Source organism: Paroedura picta, chromosome 10 (assembly GCF_049243985.1).
Source record: "Paroedura picta isolate Pp20150507F chromosome 10, Ppicta_v3.0, whole genome shotgun sequence".
Classification (NCBI taxonomy): Eukaryota; Metazoa; Chordata; class Lepidosauria; order Squamata; family Gekkonidae; genus Paroedura; species Paroedura picta.
In genome coordinates this window covers 19093016-19119341 of record NC_135378.1, presented here as the reverse complement: position 1 = coordinate 19119341, position 26326 = coordinate 19093016, and positions in this window count along the sequence as shown.

Sequence of the window (26326 nt, the reverse complement as noted above, 5' to 3'; positions counted from 1 at the left end):
CTTTTGAATGATACATCTTTTCATCCTGATCACTGATTGAACAATTTGCCCTTTGGCCAGTCCCTAAGACATAAAAGAATCAACACCAAAAAGGAATCTCAGGACAAAGCGACGGGGGACCTTGAACAGGCATTGTTGCAAAGGGGATATCCATGGAAAGTAATTCAGGAAGCCAAACTAAGAGCATCTTGGAGACCTCCACGCTTCTCTGTTTGCACATAAGGAATGGCTGAAAGCTGTTAGAGAAACTTGTGTCTTTAACGTTCATTCGAAGACTTATAATATTCAAAAGGATTATCTGTAAGTATTGGCCATTAGTCTCTAATATTCAGGGTTGTGAATCCTTATTCCTAATTGTATTCAGATAAACTAATAATATGAAGGACATTGCAGTTCATAGAAACAATGATAAAAGGGAGGGTTCTAGTCTACCATTAGGTAACCATCGGTGTGGGCTCCCTGCCATGCCCCCACTCCAAGGAAGTAATGTGTCATCAGGACCTATTATGCACGGCGGCAGCTATACTGGGCTGCCACCGTTCCCTTGCCCCACCATTCCCTGCGTATTTATGGGGGAGGGGCTCCCTCAGCACATGCTGGTTGCCCCAATGCAACGTCCCCATGCACACAATGTGGGGCTGGAAGTGCCAGGAGTGCTCCGTAGCTGTGGCAGCAGTGGCAGAGGGGATCAGGGGCATAGCGCCCCCACTGCACAATGGTGGGGAGCAGCATGCTGCTCTCCCACCATGGTGGGGGTGGGGGACGCTTCTGTCAGCTCCGCAGAGCTGAGAAGCCGGCAGGGGCGACAGTTGTCCGTGCAGGGCCGCCGTAGGTTTGGGTAGGAGTTGGGCCCAAAAGCCCGGCTCTTCCGATTACGCACAGGGCTAGGGACGGATCCTGGCCCGTGGAAGAATGTGCATTTTCTTAATGCAGGTATTTCGACGACCTGGATCAGGCCAGGGGTAGGGTGGCGGCAATGTTGTGCATAATCAGGGATTTCTCCCGAAGCCCTATCACTGCCATCATGGGCATTCCAGCCCGTGCATAATCGGTCCAGAAGTGCCATCATTGTCCATGTTAACAGGCAGGCTTGAGGATGACTGAGGGGGGGGGGAGAGGCAGAGGGTGGTTTGGGTGCAGGTTTTTCCCCCTCCCAGGTGCAGAAACCACAACAGGTCTCATGCTTAGGAGTGGGGAGGAGGATTACTGGAAGTAGCTAGTCCCCTGATATCAGAATCCTGGGAATTCTGTCATATTGATTGCGATCCATTATTAGAGCTGTCCGATATTGTCATGCCTGTGATGCTTCCCAGTTCCTGCGTCTGCTTTGCACCTCAAGGCTGAATTCCTTAGTCTGTAGTTTATGACTTTCGGCTCTCACACCAAAGCTTCCCTGATCTCTCTCTCCCCCCACTGCCTCCCAGTGCTTTGTACTTAGATTGTAGGTTTGTTTGTTCTCCCTTTGGAACTGGAGTCATCACCTTCCCAAGGGAGGGAGGGAGGGAGGGAGGGAGGGAAGGGGATGTGCTTGTGTTTTATATATGCAAACCCCTGTGTGTAACTTCAGTTCTGCCTAACTGTCAGAGTGCTCGACTTCAGACAAGTTAAACTTCTATTTCAGAATGTTTCTTTATTCAAAAGCGTAGACATCCAACGTAACCAGCAGCAGAACTACAGTTACACATAGGGGCCAAGTCCATTAAGGCAAGAGAGGAAAGGCTACAGACCCCCTCCAGAGCTCCTTGGGAATCCTTGGCATGGATGATAACATCCGGATGCCATGTCATTAATGTCCTCTCAGCACTTTATCCCCCTCCTTCTCATTAGAGAGAAGGTGGTGAGCTCTTGGGTTGTAATGAGAGTTGGTTTGAATAATTAATTTAATGTTTGAGCAGAACTGTACATGACATGTTGGAAGCCTCTCTTGGGGAAGAGCGGCATAGAAATCTGAAGAATAAATAAACAGTAGGGGAGAGTTTGATAGAAAAGGGAGAGAGAGTCCATACTCTCAAGGCAAATTTGGCAAAAGGTCAAGTGAGTTTGTGAGGAAAGGTAGGGAATGGATCCAAGACATGGGATGTTTGGAGGAATGGATCATTGTGAAACTGAGGCAGAAATAGGGTGTCTCTTATGCACACCCACCCTGCCTACCACTCCCCACCTCCTCCACTGTAATCTGCAGTGTAGTGGTTAGTGTAGCGGTTAAGAGCAGTGGCTTCTAATCTGGCAAGCCAGGTTTGATTCCCCACTCCTCACATGCAGTCAGCTGGGTGACTCTGGACTCATCACAGCCCTGATAGTGCTGTTCGCACGGAGCAATAACATCAGGGCTCCCTCAGCCCCACCTACCTCACAGGGTTCCTGTTGTGGGGAGAGGAAGGGAAGGTGATTGAAACCTGCTTTGAAACACCTTCTGGTACAGAATAGCAGTGAACACACACCAACTCTTTTTCCTCTTCTACACTTCGTAAAAAGTACAAATCAGCACTCAGAACGACCTCCTGTGTCTTTATTAGAGGAGCAACTCCAAGTTAACTCCAAAGAAGCACTGATCACCAAGGGAAAACGCTACTGCAGAATGACTGGTGCACACTCACAGCATCCCATGGAAATCCAAAACACAGGAAAAAAGAGGCAAGCCCGTACTGCAGGAAAGTATGAAGAATGTATCTGAGCTGTCGTCCTGGAAAGGAACTTTTCCTCATGTCAGCATGCATAAGGACTGTCAACAAAGGAAAGGGAGATTGTTTCTTCAATGGCACAGGCTTCACCTGACAGCATGCCCTTGTGGCCTTCAGGGAAAATGAAGCAGCAGGGTCCTTCGTCTTTTGATTTAACTGCAGGGAAAGTAGTTCCTTGAAGAGGAAGAGCTGCAGAACAAACAGAGGCCCCGGGAGCCAAAATTGAGACCGCAGCTGGGTCACTGCAAGCTCAGGAAATAATTCTGCAGGGGATCACAGAAACCAGACAACTTCTAGAAACTGGAGTCTCGTTTATGCTTGAAAAGGAAGAAGCCTTCGGGGCTTTGTGTATGTCTATGAATATGTATTTATTTATTTTGTTGATTTCAGCTATATTCTGCCTTTCTCCCCACTGGGGACTCTAAGCAGCTAATGTTATAAACCTTCCCTTCATTTTATCCTTACAAGGACCCTGTGAGGTAGCTTAGGCTCAGAGTAGGTGACAGACCCAAGGTCACATGGCAAGATTCCATGTCAGAATGGGGAGTCTCCCAGTAGGAGCCTTTTAAAACTTTTTTACCATTGGGAAAACCCTGAAACATTCTTCAGGATTCGAGAAACCCGAGAAGTGGCTCAATCTTCCAGAATATGGTTGGGAGAGAGAGCTGTGGACATACCCGCCTGTGGCCCCTCCCCTTCCCAACCCCTCCAGGCCCATCATTGGCCGTTTTGGAGGGGAGGGTGGGCAGACATAACTATATATCAGGGGTAGTCAAACTGCGGCCCTCCAGATGTCCATGGACTACAATTCCCTGGAGACCCTGCCAGCATTCGCTGGCAGTGGCTCCTGGGAATTGTAGTCCATGGACATCTGGAGGGCCGCAGTTTGACTACCCCTGCTATATATAGTCGTATTACCCAATTAATGTTTAACAACTTTTAAAAAATTATATTAAAATTAATTAACTTCCACCCATTCAGGAAAGCCTTCCAGGGCTGTCAAGAAACTCCAGGATTTCACAAAATCCTGGCTGAGAAAACCTGTATTATACCATGCTGCAAGATGGAGCTCTTCCACCAGACTTATAGTTGAGATTGGGCTAAATACTGGGGAAATACAATAGGGTCCTCCCCCATATCCCCCCTGGGGGGCCGAACATTGCCCCATGGGCTAATATCACCCAATGATATGACTGAATTCATGCCTGGGAACAGAAGTGTTGAGGTGCCCAGGGGTTTATTAGAGACATGAATGGTTGCTGCCATCTGTGCTGCAGTTGGGATATGTATTGGTATTTTCATGGTATTTTATATTTTTATTGCAATGTTGTTGTGAACTGCCTCGAACCGGCTGGTCCGGCAGGGGCAGTATATAAATTTAATAAATAAATAAACAAACAAAACAGACCCTTTCATGGAAGTTTTGGAGATGAAGATCCCTGTCTGTTGGTTCTTTGTTTTCCGCTTGCTTGTATGTTTCCGAAATCTGCATAAGGTATTGATGCAGCAGAGTTACATCTCTGCTCAGGTGACAGAACCCTTAAACACAACCACACAAACAAATTGTAGATGACTAGGGACACGTTCTTGGCTTCCTTACCATGTACTTGTAGTAAACATGAATGGCATGTCTTCAGCCACCTAAAAGTCTATGATGAGCATTCATGGGATCTACGTGGACAAAAGCCATGTGGATTAAGGGCTATACTAAAGTGCAGAAATAGGTTAGATTGTAGGATTGCCACCCTCCAGATAGGGCATAGGGGAAGAAATGGATAGGGGAAGAAATGGAGATAGTGACAGATTTTATTTTCCTGGGCTCCAAGATCACTGCAGATGGGGACTGCAGCAAAGAAATTAAAAGACGCTTGCTCCTGGGGAGGAAAGCTATGGCAAATCTAGACAGCATCCTAAAAAGCAGAGACATCACCTTGCCAACAAAAGTGCGTTTAGTCAAGGCTATGGTATTCCCAGTTGCAATGTATGGCTGTGAAAGTTGGACCATAAGGAAGGCCGAGCGTCAAAGAATTGAGGCTTTTGAACTCTGGTGCTGGAGAAGACTCTTGCGAGTCCCTTGGACTGCAAGGCGAACAAACCGGTCAGTCCTAGAGGAGATCAGCCCTGACTGCTCTTTAGAAGGCCAGATCCTGAAGATGAAACTCAAATACTTTGGCCACCTCATGAGAAGGAAGGACTCCCTGGAGAAGAGCCTAATGCTGGGAGCGATTGAGGGCAAAAGAAGAAGGGGACGACAGAGAATGAGGTGGCTGGATGGAGTCACTGAAGCAGTAGGTGCAAGCTTAAATGGACTCCGGGGAATGGTAGAGGACAGGAAGGCCTGGAGGATCATTGTCCATGGGGTCGCGATGGGTCGGACACGACTTCGCACATAACAACAACAACAAGATAGGGCATGGAGATCTCCCAGATGGCTGGGGAACTTTCTCTGCCAGAATGTTAGATAGGATTCTGAATCTGAGAGTTTCCTAGAGCTGGGTTTCCAGTAAAGATTATTCTTTTTTAAACATCAAAACACTGTGAGTCTGCCTCTGTGCCTCATTCACAAAGATAGCTAATAACTGCATACTTTCAAATGTTCTGTTACTCCACAGCTCTGTTTCTCTGGAGGGAATTGGTACCAAGCCATGTCCAAAAATTTAAATACTGGTTATAAAATATGCAAACTTGCCATTAAAATACATGAAACCAATGGCTGTATAAAACATATGTTTCGAAATGCACATGACAATCAATCAGGGGGCTGCCATACCAAGCACATTTGAACATGGATCACCATGCCAATGTTGAGAACGTGTACTCAGTCAGTCAGTAACCTTTTATTGGCATAAAATATGTATAAGACATATAGAGAACGTGTACTCTACATCAATGGTCCCCAACCTTTTTATCACCGGAGACCTGTCAATGCTTGACAATTTTACTGAGGCCCGGTGTGTGTATGTGTGTGTAATCTTTTCCCAAGGGACATTGCTGCCACCTGAGCCCTCTGCTCTGCTTGCTTTCTTGCCTGTGATCCTGACTTTCCACCATCCACTGGGGGGGCACTGCCAGCAGCAGCTGCACAGTGCCACACCAAGGGGGAGCCCCAGCCATGGCGGCCACTGGAGAGCACCAAAGTTGAGCTGGTGGCAGAGTGGCAGGGCAGTCCCCGAGGAAGCAGCCGGGGAGGAGCTATGGCCCGCTACTGACTGATCTACGGACTGCTACCGGTCCCCGGACTGGGGGTAGGGGACCACTGCTCTACATAGTTCCAAAGGGATAGAGAGAGTGCTCCTGACACCATCTATGGTCATACAACCCCTTTGTAAGCTATGCAGGGCTGTAGATCCAACTGGGCATTTGTGAAATTAACCTCTCCGCTTTGTGAGGCATGATATAAATAAGGAAGAATGTCCTCTTTTGATCTTTCTCACCTTTCGAAAGCTCAGCTCAGTGAAAAAGCCTAGCAAGAAATGATGAAACCTGAGTGGTTTGCTTACCAGACTCATTAGGGTGGATCTTCCGCCTCAGGACACTCTGTTAGTTAAAGCCCCTATTGACATCTTTTGAAAAGCTGAGTTATTGCGAGGAGCTTCAGCACAGGAGAGGAACAATTAACTCAGGCTATCAGTGGGCTGTACCTTTTCTTCATGGTTCAGATTTACAAGCTGCAAGGGTCAAATACTTCACACCCTTTCCCTCGACAGACATCAGGGGAAGAGTCCAGTGGTCGAATGTTCAAAACACCAGTCGACAATGATTTATCTGTCAGAAGCGTTCAGGGCTAACTTGGTGTTACAGCTCCCTGGAGTGAGAGTCTGGGCCCGTCCATCTGATTTTTACTGAGCAGGAGCCAGAAAGATTCCCTGCGGGGGGGGGGGGGGAACACTGGCCTCGTCTTGCAGGAGTAAAGCAAAGGAGCGTGAAATCATTGGGAATCCTTCTTTCCTGTTGTCACCTATAATCATCGTATTCATGGACAAGCTTTATTGCAGGCCCCAGAGCTAAGAGAGTACGTTGCTATCTTGTGCGCTGGTTTCGATTTGTTCAACATGGAGTTCTGTGTCAGATATGGCTGGACAATCGCTCTAGACTAAACATACAGCCGTGACTTGATCAGAGCCAGCAGTTCCTATGTGGCCAGGTTATTTAAGTGAGATTATAAACCAGGGCTGACCAAACTCTTTTATTCAAGAGATACAGTGTAGGAGAGTATTTTAGGAGATATCCTTTCTTTGTAGGAATGCTAGCCTCCAGGCGGGACCTGGACATCCCTCGGAATTACAGCTCATCTCCAGACCTTAAAGATCAGTTCCCATGGAGAATATGGATGCTTTGGTGGGTAGACTCTATGGCAGGGGTGGCCAAACTGTAGCTCTCTAGATGTCTGTGGACTACAATTCCCATGAGCCACTGCCAGCAGTGTGGCCACCCTTGCTCTATGGCATTACGCCGTACTGTTCTCCTCAGACTCCACTCCCAAATCTCTAGGAGTCTCCCATGCCAGGACTGGAAATCCCACCCTTCCCTACCCTGCTGGTGGCCCGATTTTGGGAATATCCCAACATCAAAGAGTTCTGTAAATCTGCTTAAGTTGTTGGTGCAGTTGGTTGACCAGAGACCGAACCAATTTGGCTTTTCTCCAATGTCATTATCTTCAAAGGACTCATCCTACAAACTTGGAGGGAGGGGTTTGTATTTTTAATACTGTTCCTTCCCCCCACACTAGAATAACTTGTGCCAGCCATGTCCACCATTTTGTATGGTGATATGGCTTGAGCAGAAGCAAAACAAGTGAATTTTGTTTGTTCTCAGCAAGCAGCTCCTGGCTTTCCCAACAGGGCTGCCCACAGGCTGTAGTACTTTTTAGACCAGCCTTTCTCAACATTTTTACCCTTGAGAAACCCCTGAAATATTCTTCAGGCTTCAAGAGACCCCAGACATGTCATGATTGTGCAGAATATGGTTGGGAAGCATTGCTGTGTACACGCCTATCTGGGGCTTCTTCCCTTCCCACCCCCTCCAGCTCCATCATTGGCCATTTGGAGAGGGAGTAGGTCAACATAACCATATAGGTTCATATCACCCAATAAATGTTTAACAAATGTAAAATATATTTAAAATTAATGAATTCCCTCCCATTCAGGAAACCCTTCCAGGGCCACCAAGATACCCCAAGTTTTCACGAAACCCTGATTAAGAAAGCCTGCTTTAGACTTTGAATGGAAGGGAAGGAAAAATGGAAGTAGTCCCCCAACCAAGTTAAGCAGCTGTCCCCTATTGACAAGGCCAAGGTGACATTCTTCCTGTCAATAAATCAGCCACTTAATTCCAGTTTAATGAGTTTGATTGGATTGTTGCTAGGATACAAAAAAGAACACGGTGATACGAAAAGCTGCATGACAACATCACGGCTGAAAATGGCATTAATTAAATTGTAATTGGGGCAAGTCATCTCTTTTATGCAAACATTGCCTCCCTTCTGGGGTAGGAATCAATTAGGATTGCCAAGGCAGGGGTAAATGTAAGCCCTGAAATGTATCTCCATTAGAAGAAGATGCAAATTGGGTGGCTGCTCTCTCTGGGATATCAAATCAATGTAACGTTATTTGCAACCCTGTTAAATAAAAATGCCCAGGAGGTTATTAAGTAAGCAGTTTCATTATTTTGCAAACTGAAAGTGAAAGCAGTAAAGGCATATCCATAAAGTGTGACTGAGAAGCCCAGGACTCAGGGACAGAGGCAGCCAATGCTTTCCTATGCGTATGACCCATTGAATAAAATGGTACTTCCTTCTGTTTAGGGTTGCTCCCTCACATAATTCCAGTGCTAGATGTAGGGGAGGGCCAAAACTGACATGTCCTGGGAGTTCTATGGTTAGAGTTTCCAGTAGGGATGCCAGCCTCCAGGTAGGGCCTAGAAATCTCATGGAATTGCAGGTGATCTCAAGCCGGACAAGTGGGATCATTTCATCTGGCGAGATGAAAGTAGCTATGGAGGATAGACTCAGTCAAGAGAGAATCCATCTCAATTTCCCAGTCCTTTCTAGCTGCATTCACTATTTCTGATTCTCCACAGGTGCTAGCCATCTCATCACTAGGAATCTTAGCCACCACGTGGGGCCTAGGACTCCCTTGGAATTATAGCTAGGGATGTGTGATTTGGCCCCGATAAGCCTGAAAATACTCAAATCAATGCTGATTCAATTATTTTGGGGGGTTATCCAAGCTGAATCACACATCTCATTAGTTTAAATGAGCCAAATCAGAGAAGGCTGAATCGATTCAAGCTCAATTCAACTGATTCGTGATTCAGCTGATTGAGAGAGTCCCCACCAAACATGAGTCTCAGGATCACCAGTTTGGCAGGTTATTTCATTGTTTCCCCAGAAGCTCAGGAGTGAGCTCTTGGCAGCCTCAAAAGGGGTCTGCTGGGGAGAAAGACCCTGGGGTCTTTAAATGTCTCCCCCCTCTGGAGCCGCAGACAGGCCACTCTCCAGAGCTTCAGACAAATTTGCTGGGGAGAAAGACCCGCTATGTCTGCAGATCAGCTGTGGTTGAATCGATTCAGCTGTACTCAAATCATAAATCATTGTCCCATTCCCACCATAGTTATACTGGTCATTCTGTTCAAAAGTGTTCAGGGATTCTGGTTGGAAAGTCTCCGAAAGTGCAGGGAGTAGTCAGCATAACTGGGGGAGGCCCACAGTTTCTTCTTCTCTTTCAAGCTGTTTGATGTCTACAGTCATTTGTTCAGTTGTCTAAAGCAGGGGTAGTCAACCTGTGGTCCTCCAGATGTTCATGGACTACAATTCCCATGGGAGTTGTAGTCCATGAACATCTGGAGGACCACAGGTTGACTACCCCTGGTCTAAAGTATGTGGTTGCAATGAACAGATTTTTTACTTGAACAGATGATGTTAGAGTGTTGGGTTAATTTGTGGTGTTCTTCCATTTTTGCAGGAGTTGGTGGGGAGCGAGGTGCATCCAGAAAGCCGGAAACCCCTGCCTGGACCAGGGGACCTGGCAACCCTAAGGAAAAGAGAGTTTCCGAAGTACATTTTTTAAAAGCTAAGACTGCCTCATGATTTCTAATATGTTTTGGTGAAGGATGGAAACCAATAGAAGCCAAACCGAGGCCTTTTTCAAGCTTCAAAAACTGCATTGCTTCTTTCGCTACGTTATTGACTTGTCATTTCCTTCCTTATACGTTTTCAAATCCTATTCCGAGCCATAAAAATGAAAGAATATTCCTTTTCTATAATCCGCACCAATATAAAAGACTTCTCTGGCTTTAGAACTGCCAGTCCCTGAGGAGCCTTGAAATCAGTGGATATTGCTAGAGATAATAAAATGAGACAGTGAAGTATCTCTTCATTCCCTTAACAGTTTCTGTTACAAAGAAACTGCTGCAGAAACAGAGGGTGACAAATGTATATTTTCGTTGGCATGGACCACCAACCCCGTTAGCAACTGTGACGATATGGTTTGATTTTTAATAACATAAGCAGGCTCATATCTGCCAAAACAATTAAACTGACATTATGTTATTTAATTAAACATTTCAGCTTCTGTCTCCATCCGTCATGAGGTTTTGCAGCAGAAGTCATGATGTGCTTAAGAACCTGGAGAGATGCTCAGAAGCCCCACCAGGGTGATATCTGCCATGAAAGCAGAATAAAATAGAATTAAAAACATATAAAACGGTTCACAGACCCATAAAATACGATTTTGGAGAGGCCTCGAGTGTGTTTGGCATCTTTCTTGCACCTATTCCATTGGGTGCATCATTTCAGAGTCTTCAGACAGACAATTCTGAGAAGAGCTGGGGGAGGGGGGGGTTGCACCACACATTTTACTACCCAAAAAGAATCTCAAAGCAGCTTACAATCGCCTACCCTTCTTCTCCCGACAGCAAACACTCTGTGAGGCAGGTAAAACTGAGAGAACTTTGACAGAACCTGAGGCTGGCCCAAGGTCACCAAGCAGGACTCATGTGTCTCAAAGTGGCTGACAATCACATTCCCTTCCTCTCCCCACAGCAGGCACCTTGTGAGGGACTGAGAGAGTTGTGAGAGAACTGGGACTGGCCCACGGTGACCCAGCAGGCCTCTTGTGTCTGAAAGTAGCTTATAATTGCCTACCCTTCTTCTCCCCACAATAAACCCTCCATGAGGCAGGTGAGGCTGAGCTCTGAGAGAACTAGGTCTGGCCCTAGGTTACCCAACTGCCTGCTGGTGGAGGAGTGGGGAATAAAACCCAGTTCTCCAGATTATAAATGACCACTTTTCAACCACTATACCAAGCCGACTCTCAATAAACCTAACTAGTGGTGATATAGTCAAGTTGGAGTCAACTTATGGCAACCTCTTACAATTTTCAAGTCAAGAAACATTCAGAGGGGGCTGATCTCTGCCTTTCTCTGCACTCTGACCCTGGACTTCCACAGTGGTCTCCCACCCAAATACTACCCAGGGGCTTCTGAGATCTGGTAAAATCAGGCTGCCCAGGTCATCCAGGTCAGGGCTTAAAATTACATACCAAGCTTCACTGGAATTTGTCACTTTTCACACAAGTCTCTGAGAGGTACCAGGGAGGCAGGCCCCAGCCCCAAGATGAGTGACAACCCTCCTGGAAGAACCTGCAAGAGTTGTGGCCAAGGTGAGTATCCAGGGCCAAGGCCAAGCCAGGATGAGCCAAGGTGGGGACAAACTCTTGACTGTAATGGGGCAGGGGAGGGAGACCTAGGGAAGGGGAGCAGGGTTGAGAAACAGGAAGTCAGGTGTGATCAAGGAGGGCAGAGTGGATGCTCATTCCAAGCTCTGACTTGGCCAAGCCAGTGAAAGGAGTGGTGATAAAAGGAAGTCAGTTTTTAAAATTTATTTTAAATATATATTTATCAAGAACAACATTCCATCTATGCAAGATTATAAAATTTACAAAAATAAAATAATGATTTAAAAGCATATTTGACAACACGCCTGAGCCTAAATACATTCATATCATCAAAATCTAAATGTATTTAACTCGTTTGACATTCTTAATGTAGTGGGTCCCCAGATTCTCTCAAATCTCTCTGCATTTTTGTTCTTCTGTTACAATGTCAATTGAATCAGGGTATAAAAAAATCAATAAAAAGGAAATGATTACAATCTTCTAACTGATCACACAGTTATTGGAAATTGGCTTTAGTTGCATATTGGAGACCAAGATCGGATCTCTCTCTCTCTTCACTGTAATAAGAAATGCTGCTTGCTGTGTGACTTTTTACCTTCAGTGGACTATAGGGGACACGATTTTGAGATTGTCTTTCATATATGCTAAGATTTGACTAAGATTAAGGGTTTGTTGGAACTCAACCTTTCAGATAAAGTTGAAGAGTTTGCTTAGAAATATGTTCTGTTTCGTATAAACCTGAATGAGTTCTGATATTGTAATCTTGTCACAGATATTAGATCCGGGCTCTAAAGCATTGGTCCAGGCCTCTGAGCCAACACAAAGAGGTAGACATATACAATTCGATGCAATCCTCTATTCTTGGCACAGATTTTCATAACACGGGAACCCTGGAGCCTTTTGATTTTACTGTAACTAAAATTAATTTTTTAAAAAATTCCAGTCTGTCATGTTTTGGGGGTAACTCACAGTGGGCCAAGGACCACGCTTGGCCCCAGGGTCAACATGAAGCTCAGAATTTGAAGGAGCAAGTCTGGGATTGGACCTAGGATAAAGGTGGGAAGATCAGCACATTCCAGAAGAGAAACTGGGCATGAAGAGGACAGGACTTCCTGTGGGGAGGAAGGTAACTGTCCAGGGAAGGAAGAGAGAAAGGGTGCTGTAATCTCTTCTCCTTTATATTCTCAGGCTCAGAGGAGCTTCTCTTGGGGTGGGCCAATAAGTAAACCGCTCCCGCAGTAGTGGTAAAAATAAAAGACTAAGGACATTGTGGGCAGAGAAAGGGGTGGAGTGAGTCCAGGATAAAAACTCAAAGGGGCCAATCAGGAGCTATAAAGCGGCTCAAGATTGGCCCCTCCGAATGTCAGTCTGGGACCAAGAGGCCAATTGGGAGCCATGCAGCACGTAGCTCCCTATTGGCCCCGTGGCCCAGCCCAGACATTTCCAGCCTTGCAGGTGAGTGCTCAGCCGGCTGAGGCTTCGCTGCAGGGAAAGGAGCAAGGACGCTGCATCAGAGATGCAGCGGCCCTGCTTCTTTCCCCGTGCTGAAGCTGGCCCCTTGGGTGGGAGGGGAGCGGGGAGAGAGGTTTCAGGGAAGCCGAAGGAGCCAGGGAATTGGAAAGGAGGAGGGCGGGGGAGGCTTCAGCGTCAGGCTCGGAGCAGGCCTGTCCTTTCCCAGGTGCGCCGGCCCTGCTCCGAGGCCAGCACTGAAGCCACGGACTCAGGGGGAGGGGGCAGCCGGGGAAGGTTTCAGTGGGAGGCTTGGAGAAGGTCCAGCCCATCCCGGGCAAACGGGCCTGCTCCAAGCCCCGCGCTGATCCAGGACCTCATGAGGGGGGCAGGCGGGGCAGGCTTCAGTGTGGGGCTCACAGCCCCATGCTGAAGCCAGCAGATCAGGAGGGAGGGAGGGGGCGGGTGGGGCAGGCTTCAGTGCGGGGCTCCGAGCCCCGTACTGAAGCCAGCAGATCCGGAGATGGGGTGGCCAGGGCAGGCTTCAGCGTGGGGTTATGAGCCCCATGCTGAATCCAGAAGATTGGGGGGGAGGGGGGCGGCCAGGGCAGGCCTGAGTGCGGGGCTCGGAGACCCGTTCTGAAGCCGGAGGCTCAGGGGGGAAGGTAGCCAGGAGGGGAAGGCCGGGGGGGTGTCCTCCCGCACCTACCCACTGCCCGCTAGCGCTCGCTGTATTTTTGATACAGCGGGCTTAATTTCTAGCATGGCATAAGGCGGGAGGGTGCTACTCTGAGGGCCTTGCACCTTTTAAAAAATTCATAATACTCCAAATAATTTAGAAGTAAAATCTAATTGATGTTTGGTTTGTGCATTAGCTTCCCATTAAACCGTCATGATTTCCAGCTTTCCCACAGTCTGCAAGCTCACACTTGATGTCCTTACAGTTACCAATTTACCGTTAGTTAAGAGGTGAGGAAGTTGCTCCCCCCACCTCCGGGACGGCTGTGCTCTTAACTGCTGGTTTAAATATGCATTCGATTTCGACTTGACTGATGAGGTTCTATCATAAGATTTTGTGGTCTCGTTAAATTGTAGGCCTGGCTACCAACCCCTTTCTGAAAAGGAGTTTTCCCAGCCCCCTTTTGGTACTCTACCCAGAGGCATTTAGAGAAGAGGGTCATAAATTGTTAATAAAGCGACCCCATTGTCTAGCTTTAAGATGCCATCATGCCAACTGGGTTACCTGAAAGGAATCTGTTTATCAGGAAAATATTTCAAGCACAGACCGAAATGAGAAACAATGTAGACACACTGCCTCTCCACAGTCCCCACATAACAGATAACCATAGAGGCACCACCGGTGCATACAAAATCTTTTACGACGTAGCTAAAAGTGTGACAGTTCCTCTGTAAAATGAGAGCACTGTTACAAATTGCTCTTTAATAATATATCTTTCACTGAGGTTTGTAAGAGAACACTATCAGCATCTTTTACCCTGCGGTGTGATCCTACCAAGATCAATGCTAAATAAATACCTTTCCTTTCCATAGATAAGCAGATGGTGGTAGACAGCATTAATCTTTAAATGAATAAAAGATTTAAAAACAATAAAAACCAAGGAGTCATTATCCCTGGGAAGTGCTCTCTTTTGGACGGGTATTTATAGAACAAGAAGGGTTGTTTTTTATTCCCCCGGTTTTCCCTACTCGAAGGAGTCTCAAAACAGCTTACAGTCATCTTCCTCTACCTACAACAGACAAACTGTTTGGTCTATGAGGCTGAGAGAGCTCTGCCAGAACTTTCCTGTGAGGGCAGCTCTAACAGGACTGTGACTAGCTCAAGGTCATCGAGCTGGCTGCACATGGAGGAGCAGGGATTCATGCCCAGCTCTCCAGATTAGTGGCCCCCACTCTTAACCACTACACCAAGAATGCTCAAACCTGAAATAATGGTGCATGCTCCTTTGAGACACTGCATATCCTAGACGCAACCTTTGGCACCTGAACTTCACGGGGAGGCGGGATATAAATATAAATATAAATATAAATATAAATATAAATATAAATATAAATATAAATATAAATATAAATATAAATATAAATATAAATATAATAAATATAATAAATATAAATATAAATATAAATATAAATATAAATATAAATATAAATATAAATATAAATATAAATATAAATATAAATATAAATATAAATATAAATATAATAATACTTCAATAAAGCGCTCCAGCAACTTTGAAGATCACATGGTAAAACTGTAATATTCAGAATGCCTTGTAGATCATTATTATTATTATTATTACTCTATTATTATTAATAATAATTGAGTATAAATGCACAAAGAAGCATAGCACCAGCTGCTTAAAGATTAGATCACTTTATTGAGAATAGACAACTTTGGAAGGGAGAAAGAGAGAGAGCCCTAGCAGTCTGACTAACTGTATTCCTCATCTGATGGTGAAGAAGGGGGAGTATGTTCAAGGTACAGATAGTCTCTAATTAAGGCCAATCAAGACATACAAAGAGATTATTTTAAAAACATCTAGGATGTTCCTGATTTAAATTTAAATATAGAATTCATAGAATCATAGAGTTGGGCCGTACAGTTAGGAATGCCAGTCCCCAGGTGGAACCTGGGGATCCCCCAGTTTATCAGGTCATCTCCAGGTAACAGAAAGGCAACAGAGAAAATGGCTGCTTTGGAGGGGAGGCTCCATAGCTTTATACTCTATTGAGGTCCCTCCCTGCCCCAAATCCTGCCCACTCCCAGCTCTACCCCCAAAGTCTCCAGGTATTTCCCAACCCAGAACTGGCAACTCTACACAGAGGCCATCTAGTCCAAACCCCTGCTCAATGCAGGATCTGCCTAAATGATAAATATGCTAATGACTCAACCTTCCATCCTTCCAAGGTCCGTAAAATGAGTACCCAGCTTGCTGGGGGGTAAACGGTAATGACTGGGGAAGGCACTGGCAAACCACCCCGTATTGAGTCTGCCATGAAAACGCTAGAGGGCGTCACCCCAAGGGTCAGTCATGACCCAGTGCTTGCAAAGGGGATACCTTTACCTTTACCTTATCGTACTTTGGGAAGACAAGATTCAGTGGAAAAGACAATCATCCTAGGAAGAATTGAATGTTGCAGCAAAAGAGGAAAACGCAACATGAGAGCTATTGACTCAGTCAAGGAAGCCATGCATCATCAGTTTGGAAGACCTAAACTGAAATACTGTGACTGCCGTTTGTACATGGAAAGGAGCCCTATTGCAGAACGATATCTGGCAGAAGGGAATGGGGCTAGGGAAAGGCGCTTCATCTTATCCATGAGTCAGGGGACAGTGGAGAGTGGTCCTAACCTGGAGATCTCAGGAGAGAAGGAACTGTACCTTTATTATTATTATTATTATTATTATTATTATTGTTGTTGTTGTTGTTGTTGTTGTTGTTGTTGTTGTTGTTGTTGTATTTATACCCCGCATCCCCCCGAAGGCTCGAGGTGGCTTACATAACCCCATCCCCTAAAAACCATAAAATAACAATAAGTTCCAATAAATTTACAATAGTGGCAACAATGATGGCATAATCTTACTCATTTAGTCTCCGCATCCTCAACTACAGGAGGGGGGGGTGACACTCTCTACCGCCAGTTTGTGGGGGGGGCTGATCTTCTTACCACCCGGCCTCAGCTATAAGCCTGGCGGAAGAGCTCCGTCTTACAGGCCCTGCGGAATGCTGGTAATTCCCGCAGGGCCCTCAGCTCTTCCGGGAGCTCATTCCACCAGGTTGGGGCCAGGACCGAGAAGGCCCTGGCCCTGGTCGAGGCCAGGCGGGCTTCCTTGGGGCCGGGAATGACCAATAGGTTAGCCCCCACAGAGCGTAAAGCCCTGCGTGGGATATAGGGCGAAAGGCGGTCTCTCATATATGCTGGGCCTAAACCACAGATAGCCTTGAGGGTCAAAACCAAAACCTTGAACCTGATCCGGAAGGCAACCGGTAACCAGTGCAGCTGCCTCAGAACTGGCTGGATGTAAGCCCTCCATGGTGTAGCTGTGAGGACTCTAGCAGCCGCATTTTGGACGAGTTGCAGTTTCTGGATCAAGCCTAGAGGCAGGCCAGTGTAGAGCGAGTTACAGAAATCTAGTCTGGAGGTGACCGTCACATGGATCACTGTGGCCAGGTGTTCGGAGGACAGATAGGGTGCTAGTAGCTGAGCCTGGCGACGATAGAAAAATGCCTGGCTAGCTACCTGTTTAACCTGTGCCTCGAGTGTTAGTGAGGCATCAATGGTCACCCCTAAATTCCTGGCCTGAGACGTGATATTAAGTTGCGTCCCAGCCAGAAAGGGTAAGAGCACTTCCTGATCTGCCCCCCTATGGCCCAACCACAGGACCTCCATCTTGGAGGGGTTGAGTTTTAGGTGACTCTGCTCGAGCCATCCAGCTACGGCTTCCAAACATCTGGCAAATGGACCTCAGGGGGAGTTCAGGTGGCCATCCATGAGGAGAAAGAGCTGGGTGTCATCAGCGTACTGGTGGCAACCCAGCCCATAATTCCGTACCAGTTGAGCCAGAGGGCGCATAAAGATGTTAAATAATGTAGGAGAGAGCACCGAGCCCTGTGGGACCCCACAAGGGAGCCGGTAAGGGCCTGATACTTCCTCTCCTACAGCTACCCTCTGTGTCCGGTTTTGGAGGAAGGAGCGTATACAGCGTAACGCTGTATCCCTTATCCCCGTACCGGCGAGGTGGCTTGTTAGCACCTCGTGATCGACCACGTCAAACGCGGCTGACAGATCTAAAAGAACTAGCACAGCGGAGCCACCTCGGTCAAGCTGGCAAGACCTTGCTATGTCTTCAAGTAAAACCAGCCTGTCCCTAATCAAGCATCATTGAGAAGGTATCGAAAGAAGGCGAAGGAGTCTGTATATTTCCACCTTTTATTTGTTCCCCTGCTTAGCCTGACAGCTAGACCAGAATAACAACTCAAATAATGGGAAATCGGCATAGGTCACTCTGTCACTTGCCTATAGAAGGAGAGTGTTAAGTGTGGCAACTAATTAACATTCAACACAACTTGAATAATGCACTTCCAGTGCACTTTTGAAGTAGACTTTCCTGTATTGCACAAGAATATTCCATAGCAGAAGCACATTGAAAGTGCATTATCCAGCATGTGCAGAATGAGCACTAGGCTCTAAACAGCAACACAGGAATGGAGTGCTAGACATATATGTCTGTCTAAAAGACAGGACTGACATTTTCTCATTGGGAGAAAGGAGCTGATATTCCTGACTCTAATTGACCAATGCTGCTCTTGCAGCTTGGGGGAGAAAAATAACCTTAAAAAATGATCATTGGAAACTGAGATGTCACTTCCACTGTAGGTATCACCATATACTCAATGTTTTTACCATGGAAGTCCCAGAGAATCCTAAGGAGACTTGCTTTCACTTCTGGAAATGCCATCACCCCATCATCAATGGTACTCCCATTTCTCCACCCCCCCCACCCCCCAAACCTCCAGCTATGCCTGGCAACAGTACTGTTAGGATGACAGTCTTAAGAGTCAATGGTGTCAGTAACTATTACTCAGTGGGTATTTCGGCAGTAACGAAAAACTTTGCAGCAGCACCCATCTAGCTCTGTGGAATTTCTTCAGTTTCCCACACAAGCCCTGCTGTTCAGGGGCCAATCTGAAGGTGCTCCCTGCTTTCTGTGAAGTTTGTGAATTCTGGTAAAACACGATTTCTTCCCCCTTCTGGGGAGGGTATTCATGTTTATCCAATGAGGAAGCACTAGACCGAGTCTGGACCCCTGAAGCGATGTCAGCTGGTCACAACTTCAGAAGTGATATCGCCACCTGCACCCTTTGCCTGCCTTTCACTCCCGTTTCCCACCTTTATGGCTACTATGGCGGCTCCACCTCATATAGGTCAGAAAGAATTGAGAAGACAGCCCAGACCACCCATACTAAAAGACAGTGGTCCCCAACCTTTTTATCACCGGGGACCACTCAACGCCAGGGACCACTCACTGGGGACCACTCAACGGCTTTTACTGAGGCCCGGTGGGGGGGGTAGTTTACTCCTCTACTCTCAACCACTGCCCTAACGCTCTCTGATCGCTATGGTAATGTTTAAACATCCCTTCAAAATGAGATACAGACACGCCACAACAATGAACATAAGGAACATTTTATTTTCATGGAAATTTTAACTCATGACAATGACAAATCAATGGGAACCCTGAGCTGGTTTCTCTGCAACGAGATAGTCCCATCTGGGAGTGATGGGAGACAATGACACCCGAAGTGTGTTGTAAAGGGCTGGGGGGGGGATGAAGTAAAGTGCCGGGGGGGGGGGGAGGAGAAGGCGTCCTTCGCGGTCCACCTCCAATTAGTTGATGGACCACATGTGGTCCGTAGCCCACAGGGTAGGGAAAAGTGGCATATAAGAACCAACTCTTCTTCTTCTTCTTCTTCTTCTTCTTCTTCTTCTTCTTCTTCTTCTTCTTCTTCTTCTTCTTCTTCTTCTTCTTCTTCTTCTTCTTCTTTCTCTGAGATAGATGCCACAATTGTTCCTCTGACCATTTATGTAAAACGTTACCCATTCTGTTCCTCTACATTCTACCCATGTGGGATAACACATTGTCATTTGGATTAAAATGGGGGATAATATCCGCACCACCTTCTAGGTTGCAAAGTACTATGCAATTTTAATTAAGATCAGACAACTAAATATAGCTGCTGTATAGTTTTTACCTCTTGGTTTAATCAGTTTTATTAACCATTAATTTTTATTCTAAGTTTACTGTTTTATAGTTTTCTGTTATGACTGGCAATTGGTGTAATAACATTTGATAGATTGATTGACTGACACTTTCAATGTGCTTTTGCAGCTGGATGTTCCTGTGTGAAACAGGAAAATCTACTTCTAACATACATTGAAAGTGCCTTATCCCACTTGTGTGGAATGGTGTGTTTATATTTAATACATTTCTTCAACTGTCCCCCCCTCCCCGGTGTTTATGTTGCTTTTCTATTGAATTAATTTGGATAGATATGACCTCTGGGTAAAGGTAAAGGTATCCCCTTTGCAAGCACTGGGTCATGACTGACCCTTGGGGTGACGCCCTCTAGCGTTTTCATGGCAGACTCAATACGGGGTGGTTTGCCAGTGCCTTCCCCAGTCATTACCGTTTACCGTTTGCCATTCTATCCTCGCTTGGGTTACTTGGCTATTATTATTATTATTATTATTATTATTATTAGTAGTAGTAGTAGTAGTAGTAGTAGTAGTAGTAGTAGTAGTAGTTGTTGTTGTTGTAGTTGTAGTAGTTGTAGTAGTAGTAGTAGTAAAAAAAAAGGTAAAAATATCCCCTGTGCAAGCACCGAGTCATGTCTGACTCTTGGGGTGACGCCCTCCAGCGTTTTCATGGCAGACTCAAGACGGGGTGCTTTGCCAGTGTCTTCCCCAGTCATTACCGTTTACCCCCCAGCAAGCTGGGTACTCACTTTACCGACCTCGGAAGGATGGAAGGCTGAGTCAACCTTGAGCCGGCTGCTGGGATTGAACTCCCAGCCTCATGGACAAAGCTTTCAGACGGCTGCCTTACCACTCTGCGCCACAAGAGGCTCTTAGTAGTAGTAGTAGCCTCTTCTAATTAATAATTATTATTTATTAATTATTATTATTAATAATAAGATTTCTTACTCACCATTCTCAGAATTGACTCGCAGCAGGTTACAACAAGAATAAGTCCCCAATACATAAAAACATAAACACCATAGAACCAAATTCCCTATCTACTCCAGCAACAAAACAAAAAAAATAGAACCTCCCCTTCTCTACCTCCCATGTCCCCCTCCATCAGTACTTAAGGGTCCCAATCCCAAAGGATGCCAGTCGTTCTTGGTTGTGGTTTTGGCTAAAGATTCACCGTCTAAAATTTTCTATTTCCCAGGAGTTGGTAAGACTCCTTCTGGTTAAAAAAGAGGGTCTTACGGGTGGTAGTAAAAATAAAATAACTGGACAGGGGAAAATGTGGATGACTGTACCTACATTTACTCCCTGTTCACCACTCCCTCTTGTCAATGATAGCTTCGTAAGGGAGGGAGTTAATTTCTATCATTTCTGTTTTTAAAAAAGAAATGAAAAAAACACATTTCATTTCCAGTATTCAGGTCCTCAATTTCCTCCCCCCGATTTATTAACAGTGTTACAGACGATGCCGCTCTTCAAAATAAAGGAATAAGTAAACCAAACATATTTTACCATTCTCTCACCTATACTGTTAAGAGCAGCTATTCTGCCAGATCCATCCCGCTTTCCCCCAAAGCAATAAATGCATATTGATCTATAATTTAGGGAGTTATCCGTCAAGATTCCTATAGATTCTGCATGGCATATAATGGATGTCCAAGCAGATGAAAACTCTGCGACGTCTGATGGACCGTATTAAATTTTAAGCTGGTGAAGAAAATGGAAAGTGAGTCATTTTTCTTTTCTCTAGCTACTGCTAAAAAGGAATGTACGTTTCTTTAGGTATCAGTCTGGCTCTGGAGCCAGCCAGTGAGGGGCTGAGTTTCTTGGGCCTGCTGCACTTATAGTCTGCATCTGTTGAAGATCCAGGTTTGAATCCTTATGCTGCCACAAAGCTTGCTAGGTGACCTGGGGCCCATCATTCTCAGAGTAACCTACCTCTCAAGGTTGCTGTATAAGAAAAGTGGGGGAGGGAAATGAAATACATCATGCAGAGTTCTTTGCAAGAAGAGGAGGAATAAAAATGTTTAAATGCATAAATCAAAGCCATGTACTCCAGAAGAAGGTGCATACCAATATATTAAGCATCTGCCAAATAGTTCAGATTCTGTGTATTTTTCCATTTCTCCCCAAGGTATTTTGTTCATTGAATGAAAAGCGAGCAGCAAGTAGCTGTACTTCGGTGACATTATTCATTTCCATCATTTATCCCAGGGGTAGTCAAACTGCGGCCCTCCAGATGTCCATGGACTACAATTCCCATGAGCCCCTGCCAGCATTCGCTGGCAGGGGCTCATGGGAATTGTAGTCCATGGACATCTGGAGGGCCGCAGTTTGACTATCCCTGATTTATCCCCTACCTTTCTGCCCAGTGGGGGAGGGAGTGCATAATTTTCCTCTCCTCCATTTTTATCCTTGCAACAACCCTTTGAGGTAAGTGAGGGCGAGATTATGTGATTGGCCCAGGGTCGCACAGCAAGCTTCCTCAGCATGAATGGGGATTCGAACCCAGGACTGTCAAATCCAGGTCTGACACTCTAACTGCCACATCACATGGGCTCGCTGCACTTCTCTCTACACTACGCTACTCTATTTATTTCTTTGATTTTTATACCACCCCTCTTGAACCGTCATCTTGGGGCGGTGTACAGCATTCAGCCCGCAGACATCAATTACAGAATATTAAACAAAATAGAACCAATAAACAATTTAAAATTATCACTAAAGGTCAGCACTGGACTCCTGAAAGTGGGGGGGGGGGCAAGGGACAGATGAGGTAGGCCCAACCAAATATATTTTGGTGTAGTGGTTAGGAGTGCGGACTTCTAATCTGGCAAGCCAGGTTCGATTCTGCACTCCCCCACATGCAGCCAGCTGGGTGACCTTGGGCTCGCCACAACACTGAGAAAGCTGTTCTGACCGAGCAGTGATAGCAGGGCTCTCTCAGCCTCACCCACCTCACAGGGTGTCTGTTGTGGGGAGAGGAATGGGAAGGCGACTGTAAGCCGCTTTGAGCCTCCTTTGGGTAAGGAAAAGCAGCATATAAGAACCAACTCTTCTTCTTCTTCTTCTTCTCTCGCAGGCCCTGTGGAATGTCATAAGTGGTCAGTGCCCTGATCTCTTCCAGGAGTTCATTCCACCAGGTAGGAGCCAGGACTAAGACAGCCCTGGCTATAATTGAGACCAAGTGTACTACCTTGGGGCTGGGGGACCTTTGGCTGATTAGTGTTGGCTGATTGTAGCACTCTTCAGGGGATGTATTCAGACAGGCAGTCCCTCAGATACACTGGGCCTAGCCTCCATATGGCCTTAACGATTAACCATAAAACTTTGAACCAGATCCATAATTCAACTGGGATGGGCTTTCCAAGGTGTTTGCATGAGAACCAGAGCAGCTTCATTCTGGACCAGCTGCAGTTTCCAGAGCAGGGTCAAGAGAAGGCCTGTGTAGAGTGAGTTACAGTGATCAAACCCAGAGGTGACTGTTGCACGGATCACTGTGGCCAGGTAGGGCACTACTAGGTTTGCTTGGCAAAGATGTAAAAATGCCAACTGAGTTCCCTTTATGACATGAGCCTTCATAGATATGGAGCTATCAGAGATCACTTCAAGGTTCATGGCCCATTGTGTGCAGTTGTGAGCTGTACTCCATCCAGTCTGGGAAGGGATACTTCCAGGTTTGGTCCTTTCTTCCCCAGCCACAGGATCGCGATCATTGAAGAGTTGAGCTTCAGGCAGCTCCACCATCTCCAGGCACTGGACCAATGAGCTTGGAGGGGCATCTAGCCAACCATCCATCAGGAAATAGAGCTGAGTGTCATCAGCATATCGATGGCACCCCAGCCCAAAATGCCAGACCAGCTGGGCAAGAGAGTGCATAAAGATTTTAAATAACATTGGGGAGAGAATCACATCATGCAGTACAACACATATATTATATTAAATGACCATATTCTTTTGGTCTCTTATGTAAAGACTTCATATAACTTGGTCTGAACGACTGTAACAAAGCTTGACTGACTGATTATCTTTTGAGAGCTCAGGCTTACAGTATTTTTTAATTTTGCAGTTGTCATAATTTCCCCCTCCCCCTTTTTTTGTGAGCCACCTCTATGATCCCTCTAGCCCTGTAAGACAAAATGTAGACTTAGGACACAGAGATGCATCTCTTTGACCGTTTCTCCATGAAGATCGGAAGTTCTCGCATGGCCAGAAGCACAAAGAGCTGCAGATGTAATCCAAGGCTGGAAAATGAAGGCAAAAGTCTTGCCACCGGACACCAGTTCATACCGTTCATACCAGAGATGAGACAGGCTCCTGAGAGGTTTGCGGGAAGAGCAGACGGAGAGTAGTCATAGGAAGATGCGATAGATGAAAGTGATCCTTGATGTGAAGAAAGAGAAGTGGATCATACGGGCAGGGACCACAGTATGTGTAGGAAGGTATTTGTGGGAAGTGGTGGAGGCAGAGAAAATGTATGGAGAAGGGAGCCTCAGTAAAAGAGGAGGGGGGAATCAGTTTTCCATGAGTGCGGGAACTTGGCTAACATTCTAAAGCTTGCTGGCTCCTGGGAACACAGCTAGTGGAAGACTAGAAGGGGAAAGTGAAGTGCTGCTCTTTCAAGATGACAATACAAAGGGACGTCTCTTTCAAACCATTGTAAGGGTTGCAGGTGAAGGGTTGATCTCAAAGCCCTGATGGGGAGTGTCTTTGTTGCAGCCCCCTTCATGTTGTTGCCAAACGCATCCCTAACCCTGCTGCTTTTGAACCAGAGCACTATATAGTTTTTTTTTTGGTGCTGAATACCCTCGGCCACTTTGGCATACTTTGAATTCCTGCTGTGCTTCGTTTGTTTAAGTGCGGTGGAATTCTGAGTGCCAGAACGAGATACGGCCCCAGCAACAGAAAGGATTCTTTTCTCTTTCATTTGTGGATTTTTATAAATTGAGCTTTCTGCTCTGCCAATGGCTAATCACTTTCTTTTCTTTTTTTGCCCTTTCTTGTATGGAACTTTCTCTCGTTAAAATAAGGAAGTTGGGAAGGAGCTTTTTTTAGGATGAAAAAAATGCGCAGGGTTTTCCTCTCCATGAACTGAGGGTGAGATTTTGACAAAAAATAGTTGTTGCATGGTCCTTAGGCCCGTGGTTATTAATTGATTTTACTAACAGGCCTCTAATCTGGAGAGTTTGATTCCCCACTCCTCCTCCACATCCTAGGCGAACTTGGGCTAGTCACAGTTCTCTCAGAGCTGTTATTAAAGAGCAGTTCTGTCAGAGCTCTCTCACAGAGACCTCACAGAGTGTATGTTGTGGGGAGAGAAAGGGAAGGTGATTATAAACCACTTTGAAACTCCTTCAGGTAATGGAAACAGGGTATACAAACTATTCTCTTCAGACATTTACAGAAGAGCACACTGCTAAATAATGTTTGAGTGAGGATAATATATATGGGGAGCTATTTATGGGTGGGGCAGGAATGTCGATAAGTATTACTTAAGATGAGTATCCCTCAGCAGCACTTCTGATTATTATGCAGTAGTCATAGAGCCTCTTGTGGCACAGGGTGGTAAGGCAGCTGACATGCAGTCTGAAAGCTCTGCCCATGAGGCTGGGAGTTCGATCCCAGCCGCTGGCTCAAGGTTGACTCAGCCTTCCATCCTTCCGAGGTCGGTAAAATGAGTACCCAGCTTGCTGGGGGATAAACGGTAATGACTGGGGAAGGCACTGGCAAACCACCCCATATTGAGTCTGCCAAGAAAACGCTAGAGGGCGTCACCCCAAGGGTCAGACATGACTCGGTGCTTGCACAGGGGATACCTTTACCTTTTAGTCATCTAAACAAGTCACAATTATCAGATGTATGCAGTTGTGTTGCAATTTAATCTTGACTCTATCCAAGAGCCTTTTGAAATTGGCTGTGAACTAGGATCTCCCTGTCCCTCTCAAGAAACTGTACATGCAATTTTGTTTTCTTCATTTAAATTTTGTGAGCTTGAGTAATTTAAGAAATAAATTGAGCTTCTGCATAGGTAGAAGAGGAAGAAGGGAAGGTCTTTATGCCCTCCTTTTCTCTACCTTAAGGATTACAGCTGAACATCTATAAAGGAATGACTACGGTGGAATGACTATGGAAGAATTACAGAATTTTAAGGTTGACAATGAACTAATTTAATTTGTGGAACAGTTTCTATTCCCTGGCTCCAACATCAATCCAAAGGAAGACTGCACCAAGAAATCGGAAGAAGAAGAAGAAGAAGAAGAAGAAGAAGAAGAAGAAGAAGAAGAAGAAGAAGAAGGAGTTGGTTCTTATAGTCTCAAAGTGGCTTACATTAATTTTCCCTTTCCTCTCCCCACAACAAGCGCCCTGTGAGGCTGAGAGGATATTACTGCTAGGTCAGTATAGCTTTATCAGTGCAGTGGCAAGACCAGGGTCACCCAGCTGGCTGCATGTGGGGGAGCAGAGAATCAAACCCGGCTCGCCAGATTAGAAATCCACACTCCTAACCACTACACCAAGCTGGGAAGGGTAGCCATGAAAGATATAAAACAGATTCTTAAGTTTATTTTTGTTTCACTGGTGACTAACATCATGATAATTCATGCCATATTATTCGGCATTACTATGTACTGATGTGAAAGTTGGGTGGTAAAGAAAGCTGACACTAAAAAAGCTGATTCATTTGAAAGGTGATGTTCAGAGAGGTCTTTATGTATACCACGGACTACCAAAAAGACAAAGAACTGGGTT